The 8,274-nt window shown below is 42.4% G+C and overlaps 1 long non-coding RNA gene across 1 annotated transcript; it reads left to right on the forward strand.

Moving 5' to 3' along the window:
- LOC127483311 (uncharacterized) lies at positions 1–7,671 on the forward strand. The gene is made up of 3 exons (XR_007909497.2): positions 1–128; positions 4,324–4,386; positions 7,149–7,671. It is a non-coding gene; the product is annotated as an uncharacterized lncRNA (long non-coding RNA).
- Positions 7,672–8,274: the final 603 nt, after the last annotated feature.

Raw genomic sequence — 8,274 nt, forward strand, 5'->3', positions numbered from 1 at the left:
TAATTTCTTCTGACCTTTTGAGATCAGACGGTTCCCTTCTGCTGTGGGCTGAACTGTGTGACCCAGCACAGATGCTGAAGTTCTAACCTGGAGTATCTCAGATGTAGCTGGAGACAGTCTCTAAAGAGGTAAAGGATTTAAAATGAAGTCATTAGATTGGACCCCAATCCAATATGACTGATGTCCACATAAAAAGAGGAGGAGATGAGACACAGATACAGGCAGAAGACCATGTGAGGATGCAGGGAGAATTTGACAACTTTCCAAAACAGATTTTTCTGAAGAGATCTATATAGGAACACAGTTCCCATTAAATACATGAGGAGACTTCAAAAAGTTAAAGGAGAGGCTGGTGCTGTGGCATAGTGAGTAAAGCTGCAGCCTATGGCACCCAGCTCCCCTGTTGCAGCCATTTGGGGAGTGAACCAGTGAATGGAAGATATCTCTGTCTGCCTCTTCATCTCTCTAACTCTGCCTTTCAAATAAATTTAAAAAATCTTAAAAAACAGTTAACAGGGGCTGGTGCCATGGTGTAGTGGGTAAAGCTGCCGCTTGCCATGCCTTATATCGCATCCCATATGGGTGCCAGTTCAAGTTCCTGCTGCTCCACTTCCGATCCAGGTCTCTGCTTGTGGCCTGGGAAAGCAGTGGAAGATGGCCCAAGTGCTTGGGCCCCTGCACCAGCATGGGAGACCCAGAAGAAGCTCCTGGCTCCTGGCTTCGAAATGGTACAGCTCCGGTCATTGTGGCCAACTGGGGAGTGAACCAGCAGATGGAAGACCTCTCTCTCTGTGCCTCTCCGTCTCTCTGTGTGTAACTCTGACTTTCAAATTAAATAAATAAATCTTAAAAAAAAAAGTTAACAGAAAACAGAATTAAAAGGTAAAAATATAACCTGTAGTTCTCAACATAAGCTCCATCAAGTTCAAGCTACTTTTGTAAGCAATATTACAGCCATTTAGTTCCACCTGAAAGAATGGAGGGTCCTGGAAGTTTAATCATGTCAAAGCAATCTTTTTTATTACTATTATTAACTGAAGGAAATGGGTACCCTTTAAAGATATATTTTAAAGATTTATTTACTTATTTGAAAGAGTTACATAGAATGTGAGGCGGAGGCAGAGGCAGAGAGAGAAAAAAAAGAGAAAGGGAGAGAGAGCTTCCATCCACTGGTTTACTCTCCAAATGGCCACAGTGGCTGGGGCTGGATCAGGCTGAAGCCAGAAGCCAGGAGCTTCATCCAGGTCTTCTGTGTGTGTGCAGGAGCCTAAGGATTTGGGCCATCTTCTGCTTTCCCAGATACATTAGCAGGGAGCTAGATCAGAAGTGGAGCAGCTGGGACCTGAACTGGCACCCATATGGGATGCTGGTCCTGCAGGTAGCAACTTTACTGGCTACACCATAGTGCCAGTACATATATATACACACACACACACACACACACACACACACACATATATATATATATATATATTTAGATTAGGAAATAAAAAGAAGTCAAAAGGATCCAAGTCAAGAATGTGAGGTGGATTCCTAATTATTTCCCATTAACAACTCAGAAAAATTGTTTGATGAAAGGAATAAGTAGGAACATTGTTCTGATAGATTTCTCTGGTGAAGCTTTTCTGAGCTAAACAAAAAGAAGTTTATGCTAAACTTTGGTTAGCTTTATCAGAACACTCTGTTAATAAGTATTCATTTTTTGGTCTTCCAAGAAGCCAACAAACAAAATTCCTTGAGCTTCCCAAAAAATTGTTCCCATGATTTTGCTCATCACCAGTCCACTTTTGCTGTTATTGGACTACTTTCACCTCATCCTGGTAGCCATTGCTTTGATTTTGCTTTGTCTTCAGGATTGTACTGGTAAAACAATGCTTCAACTCTTGGTCTAGTTCTTTGAAGAAATCTTTTATTTTAAAAGCTCTGCTCTTGACTGCAGCTGATCTAGATATAACAGTTTGGCCACTTGTTCATCAGAATGTTTGCTGCAGTTTAATTTTTAGCCAGGACTCAATAAGCTGAACCAGTTGAGGATCTATTATGTTGGCTACAATTTCTGATGTTAATTGTTAATCTTCTTCAATTTGGGCACCAACAAGATTAATTTTTCATCCCATATTGAATGGTCTGCTAGGTGTTTCATATTCAGTGTTATCTGGTCCCTTCTTAAATTATCCATTTGCAGATTGTTGATTTCTTTGTGGCATTGTTCCCATACATTTTTGTAAAACAACGATTTCACCATTCTTCCACATGAGCTTCATCATAAATTTGATGTTTTTGCTTTAGTTTAGCAGAATTCATTTTTCTGTGATAGAAGATCCTTTTTTTTTTTTATTTGACAGAGTTAGACAGTGAGAGAGAGACAGAGAGAAAGGTCTTCCTTCCGTTGGTTCACTACCCAAATTCACTCCCCAAATGGCCTCCATGGCCGGCACTGTGCTGAAGAGGATCCTTTCTAACTGGATCCTATTCAGACAATTTATAAAAGGTTTATTTTGAAGCAAAATATGAAATCTATGCATAATGTTTTTGTAACATGCATTTTCCATGAACTTTTTGAGGGTCCCTCAACTGTACATGCACACATAGAAACATAGACACATGTATATTAGGTAAAAGGTAATTGTTTCTGTAATATCTTTTGTCTGCTTGATTATCTGTCTCTGAGAAAAAAGTGCTAAAATTTCGCTCTATGTTTATTTCAAAATAATCCACTGGCCATGTGTTAGTAATTGTTGAATGATGTTTTGTGTACTTATTCATTTGCTCAACATTTCCCATTAAAAAGGTTTTAGAGATTATTAAGCAGTTTGATCACAACCTTATTTGATAGTCTGCACCCACATGGGAGACCAGGAGGAAGCACCTAGCTTCTGGCTTTGGATCGGCGTAGCGCCGGCCATAGTGGCCATTTAGGGGGTGAACCAACGGAAGGAAGACCTTTCTATCTCTCTCTCTCACTGTCTATAACTCTACCTGTCAAGTAATAAATAAATACATTCAAGAAAAGTTAATTTTGGTGCAGAAAGTTTTGAAATCCATGCATAATTTTCTCATAATATACATTTTTCATGAACTCGCATATGCATAAATTTCAAAAAATTTGCACTGAAATAAATGTTATTTTCTAATTCTATTTTCCGTGAATTTGAAGTTGCCAATAACTTTCATATTGATTCTTCATAGTTTTCTCTTTTAGCCCTTTCTTACTCTTCAGAGGAATAGTTTTAAAGATTTTTTTAAATTATTATTATTTGAGAGGTAGAGTTACAGACAGAGAGGGAGAGACAGAGAGGTCTTTCACCTGCTGGTTCACTCCCCAGATGGCTGCGATGGCCATAGTTGAGCTGATCTGAAGCCAGGAGCCAGGAACTTCATTCTGGATCTTCCATGTGGGTGCAGGGCCCAAGCACTTGAGCCGTCTTCCACTGCTTTGCCAGGACACAAGCAGAGAGCTGGATCATAAAGAAGAGCATCTGGGACATGAAGCAGTGCCCATATGGGATGCTGGTGCTGCAGACAGAGGCTTAACCTACTATGCCACAGCTCTGGCTCCATGGAGGGTTAGTTTTTGTGGGAGTTGTTTTCATAGATATTCTTACCTCTCTACTTTTTTTTTTTTTTTTTTAAGATTTATTTATTTATTTGAAAGGCAAAATTACAGAGAGGCAGAGGCAGAGAGACAGGTCTTCCATCTGCTGGGGCCCAAGGACTTGGACCCTCTTCCACCACTTTTCCAGGCCATGGCAGAGAGCTAGATGGGAAGTAGAGTAGCCAAGGGACTGGTGCTGTGGTGTAGTGGATAAGGTTGCTGTTTACAGTGCCAGCATCCCACATGGGTGCCGGTTCAAGTCCTGGCTACTCTACATCTGATACAGCTCTCTGCTATGGCCTGGGAAAGCAGTAGAAGATGGCCCAAGTCCTTGGGCCCCTGCACCCATGTGGGAGACCCGGAAGAAGCTCCTGGCTCCTGGTTTTGGATTGGTGCAGCTCTGGCCATTGCAGCCAAATGGGGAGTGAACCAGTGGATGGAAGACCTCTCTCTCTCTCTCTCTGCCTCTCCTTCTCTCTCTGTTTAACTCTGACTTTCAAATAGATAAATAAATCTATAAAAAAAAAAAGAAAGGAAGTCAAGCAGCCGAGACTCAAACTGATAGTGCCCATATGGGATGCTGGCATTGCAGGTAGCGGCTTTACCCACTTTAACAGAGCACCAGCTTCTGATCTATTTTTAAAGTCATAATTTATTTATTGAGAATCTTGCTTTTCTCATAAAGGACATAGTTATAATAATTTTGGATTCTCTTCAATCTATTACAGGTGGTTATTGGAGACAATGATGGGGTAGTTATGTGCTTTGGCATGAAGAAAGGAGAAACAGTGGTAAGTGTAGCTTCAATGCAAGTGAGAAAAGCTTTTCTTTCTCTTCTTTTTACATTTATTTTACTGGGGGCCAGTGCTGTGGCATAGTGGGTAAAGCTACCACTTGCAGTGCTGGCATCCCTTATGGGCACTGGTTCAAGTCTCGACTGCTCTATATTTGATCCAGCTCTCTGCTATGGCCTAGGAAAGCAGTAGAAGACTTGGGCCCCTGGATCCACATTGGTGACCTGGAAGAAGCTCCTGGCTCCTGGCTCCTGGCTTCGGATTGGCACAGCTTCGGCCGTTGCAACCATCTGGGGAGTGGACCAGTGTGTGAAAGTCCTCTCTCTACCTCTCTGTAACTCTGCCTTTCAAATAAATAAATAAATCTTTAAAAATATTTACTTATTGAAAGGCAGTTATAGAGAGGGGGAGAGATATGTTCCATCTGTTGATTTACTCGCCAAGTGGCTGCAATGGCTCTGGATGGGCCAGCCTGAAGCCAGGAGCCAGAAGCTTCATCTGGTTTTCCTACATGGGTTCAGGGACCCAGGGACTTGGGCTGTCTTCTGCTGCTTTCCCAGGTGCATAATCAGGGTGCTGGGTCAGAAGTAGAGGGGCTGGCACTCAAACTGGTGCCCTCAGGAAACACTGGTGTTCCAGGAGGCAACTTAACCTGCTACGCCATAAGACTAGCCCCCAACAAACTTTTCTAAATGAAATGTACTACTTGTTGAATACTCCTAGGTTAAAAATTTTTCTAAAATACAGACAAGGGAGAAGGGGTTGTGAAGGCCCACATGGGTGCAAGGGCCCAAGGACTTAGGCCATCTTCTACTGCTTTCCCAGGCCATAGCACAGAGCAGGATTGGAAGTGGAGCAGCTGGGACTCAAACCGGTACCCATGTGGGATGCTGGCACTGCAGGGGCAGTTTTACCTGTTTCACCACAGCACCTGCCCCAAGAGATTAATTTCAAAGAGATGATTAGGGACCAGCCTTGTGGTGTAGCAGGTAAAGCTGCCCCCTGTGATGTTGGCATCTCATAATGGTGCCTATTTGAGTCCCAGCTGCTCTACTTCTGCTATCCAGCTCCCTGCTAATGTGCCTGGGAAAGCAGCAGAAGATGGCCCACCCATATGGGAGACCGAGAAGAAGCTCCTGGTTCCTGCCATCTGTCTGGTCCAGCCCTGGCTGTTGTGGCCATCTGGGGAGTGAAACAGTGGATGAAAGATCTCTCTCTGTGTCTTTCCCCTCTCTTTCCCTGTGACTGTGCCTTTCAAATAAGGAAAAATCTTTTTTTAAATAAAGATGATTAGGCCAGTGCCGTGGCTCAATAGGCTAATCCTCTGCCTTGCGGCGCCGGCACACCGGGTTCTAGTCCCAGTCGGGGCACCGGATTCTGTCTTGGTTGCCCCTCTTCCAGGCCAGCTCTCTGCTGTGGCCAGGGAGTGCAGTGGAGGATGGCCCAAGTGCTTGGGCCCTGCACCCCATGGGAGACCAAGGGAAGCACCTGGCTCCTGCCTTCAGATCAGCGCGGTGCGCCGTCCGCAGCGGCCATTGGAGGAAGATCTTTCTCTCTGTCTCTCTCTCACTGTCCACCCTGTCTGTCAAAAATGAAAAAAAAAATGATTAAAATGTGAAAATGGTATCTGGTGGACCTAATTAAAGATTTTGATACTTAGGCTTTCCTGTGGATAAGAATATTGCTTAAAACAGTGCTTCTCAAACTTTAATGTGTATAGGACCCAGCTGGGAAATCTTGTTAAAATGCTGATTCCCATTTGGTAGATCTGGTGTTGGACCTGAGATTCTGTATTTTCATAAATTTAGTGATGTTGGGGCTGGTGCTGTGGTGCAGCAGGTTGAAGCCCTGGCCTGCAGCGCCAGCATCCCATGTGGACATGGGTTCAAGTCCCAGCTGTTTTACCTCCAATCCACCTCTCTGCTGTGGCCTGGGAAAGCAATAGAAGATGGCCCAAGTCCTTGGGCCCCTGCACCCACATGGGAGACCCAGAAGAAACTCCTGGCTCCTGGCTTCAGATCAGCTAAGCTCTGGCTGTTGCAGTTATTTGGGGAGTGAACGGGTAATGGAGGACTTTCTCCCTCTCTCTGGTTCTACCCCTCTCTGTAACTCTGTCTTTCAAAGAATAAAATAAATCTTAAAAAATTTAGTGCTGTTAACAGTGATGATTAGTGAACCCTGCTTAGAAATATAAGAGTATAGACTTCAATTAGGTCATTATTATGTATGTAGAAATATTTTCCAAAACAACCCCCTGAAGACCTGAATAGATTTTTACTTTTTTCTTTTTTTTAAAGATTTTATTTATTTATTTGAGGGGTAGAGTTACAGACAGTGAGAGGGAGAGACAGAAAGGTTTTCCATCTGCTGGTTCACCCCCCAAAATGTCCGCAACATTCAGAGCGGAGCTGATCCAAAGCCAGGAGCCAGGAGCTTCTTCTGGATCTCCACATGGGTGCAGGGCCCAAGCACTTGGGCCATCTTCTACTGCTTTCCCAGGCCAAAGCAAAGAGCTAGATCGGAAGTGGTGCAGCTGGGACTCAAACCAGCACCCATATGGGATGCTGGCACTGCAGGCAGAGGATTAACATGCACCACAGCATTGGCCCCCTGAATAGGTTCTTATCTATGGTTGTTTCTATGTATTAGAACTCTAATATTTTATAAATTTAAAATCATAGTGTATTTTATGGTAAAGGAAAATGCTTACAATAAAGAAACTTGTGTCTTACCGTTTGTTCCATGAATGATGTTTGCAGACTGTGTTCAAGACTTTACCAGGCCTGAAGATCGAGAGGCTGGAACTAGGAGGGGTTCTGAACACACCTCAGGAGAAGATTTTTGTTGCTGCTGGATCTGAGATTAGAGGCTTCACAAAGAGAGGAAAGCAGTTCCTCTCTTTTGAAACAAACCTCACTGAAAGCATTAAAGCCATGTATGTTTATTATTCTCTTTTTTATTTTTACCTATGTATTGATAATATTTTAGATGTAGAGCAACTTATTAACTAACATATCTTAAGTTTTCTGGAAAATAAAATTGACTAAAGTATTTTATTAATCAGAAACTAAGTTTAACCTAGACTCAACACAGAATTGATTGGCTGCTAAAGTGTTGTTTTCTTTCAAAACTTTATAGTATTTATAACTTGCTTCAGTTGTGATTCTTGATCAGGCAATAGAGAAAACATCCTCAGGATATTTAGGTTCATATTCTTTAATTGTCTTTGGTAGCTCTGGGTTTTAGGGAGCAACATTATATTAAAGAGAAATCACTGTCCCTTCTAAAGCTGCCCATCTTCCCTTGAAAGGGAGTGACCCAGTCCTTGCCGGGGTCCACACCAGGGAGGTGACAGCTTTGCTGTAAATTATGTAATGCAATTTTGAAATCTTCATATTAATACTTTTTAAGATTTTCTTTTGATGATCAGTCTCCATGGCCTCCTTTCAGTCCCTCAATTTAAGATATATGAAGGCTTTTGATTTTCCTAGGAGTAGGCTAAGATGTATAAACAGCAAGGCTTACCTAAACACCGACTTGACAGCAGTTCACTTAAAGAGCACACCTTAGAAAGGGTAGTTTTCGATAATCGAAAATGAATCTTGATGTGAATGGAAGGGGAGAGGGAGTGGGAAAGGGGAGGGTTGTAGGTGGGAGGGACGGTATGGGGGGGAAGCCATAGTAATCCATTATTCGTACTTTGGAAACTTATATTCATTAAATAAAAGTTAAAAAAAAAAAGGATAGTTTTCTCCTATCTATCCAAGAGATGTATACATTATTAAGGTTATCCCCATGTTCATCATAGAAAAAATACAAAAATAGAAAAAAGTAATGCCTCACTACTCCAGGATAATCATGGTTACAATTTGTATATTTCCTTCT

This window comes from Oryctolagus cuniculus, chromosome 8 (genome assembly GCF_964237555.1).
Source record: "Oryctolagus cuniculus chromosome 8, mOryCun1.1, whole genome shotgun sequence".
Taxonomy (NCBI): Eukaryota; Metazoa; Chordata; class Mammalia; order Lagomorpha; family Leporidae; genus Oryctolagus; species Oryctolagus cuniculus.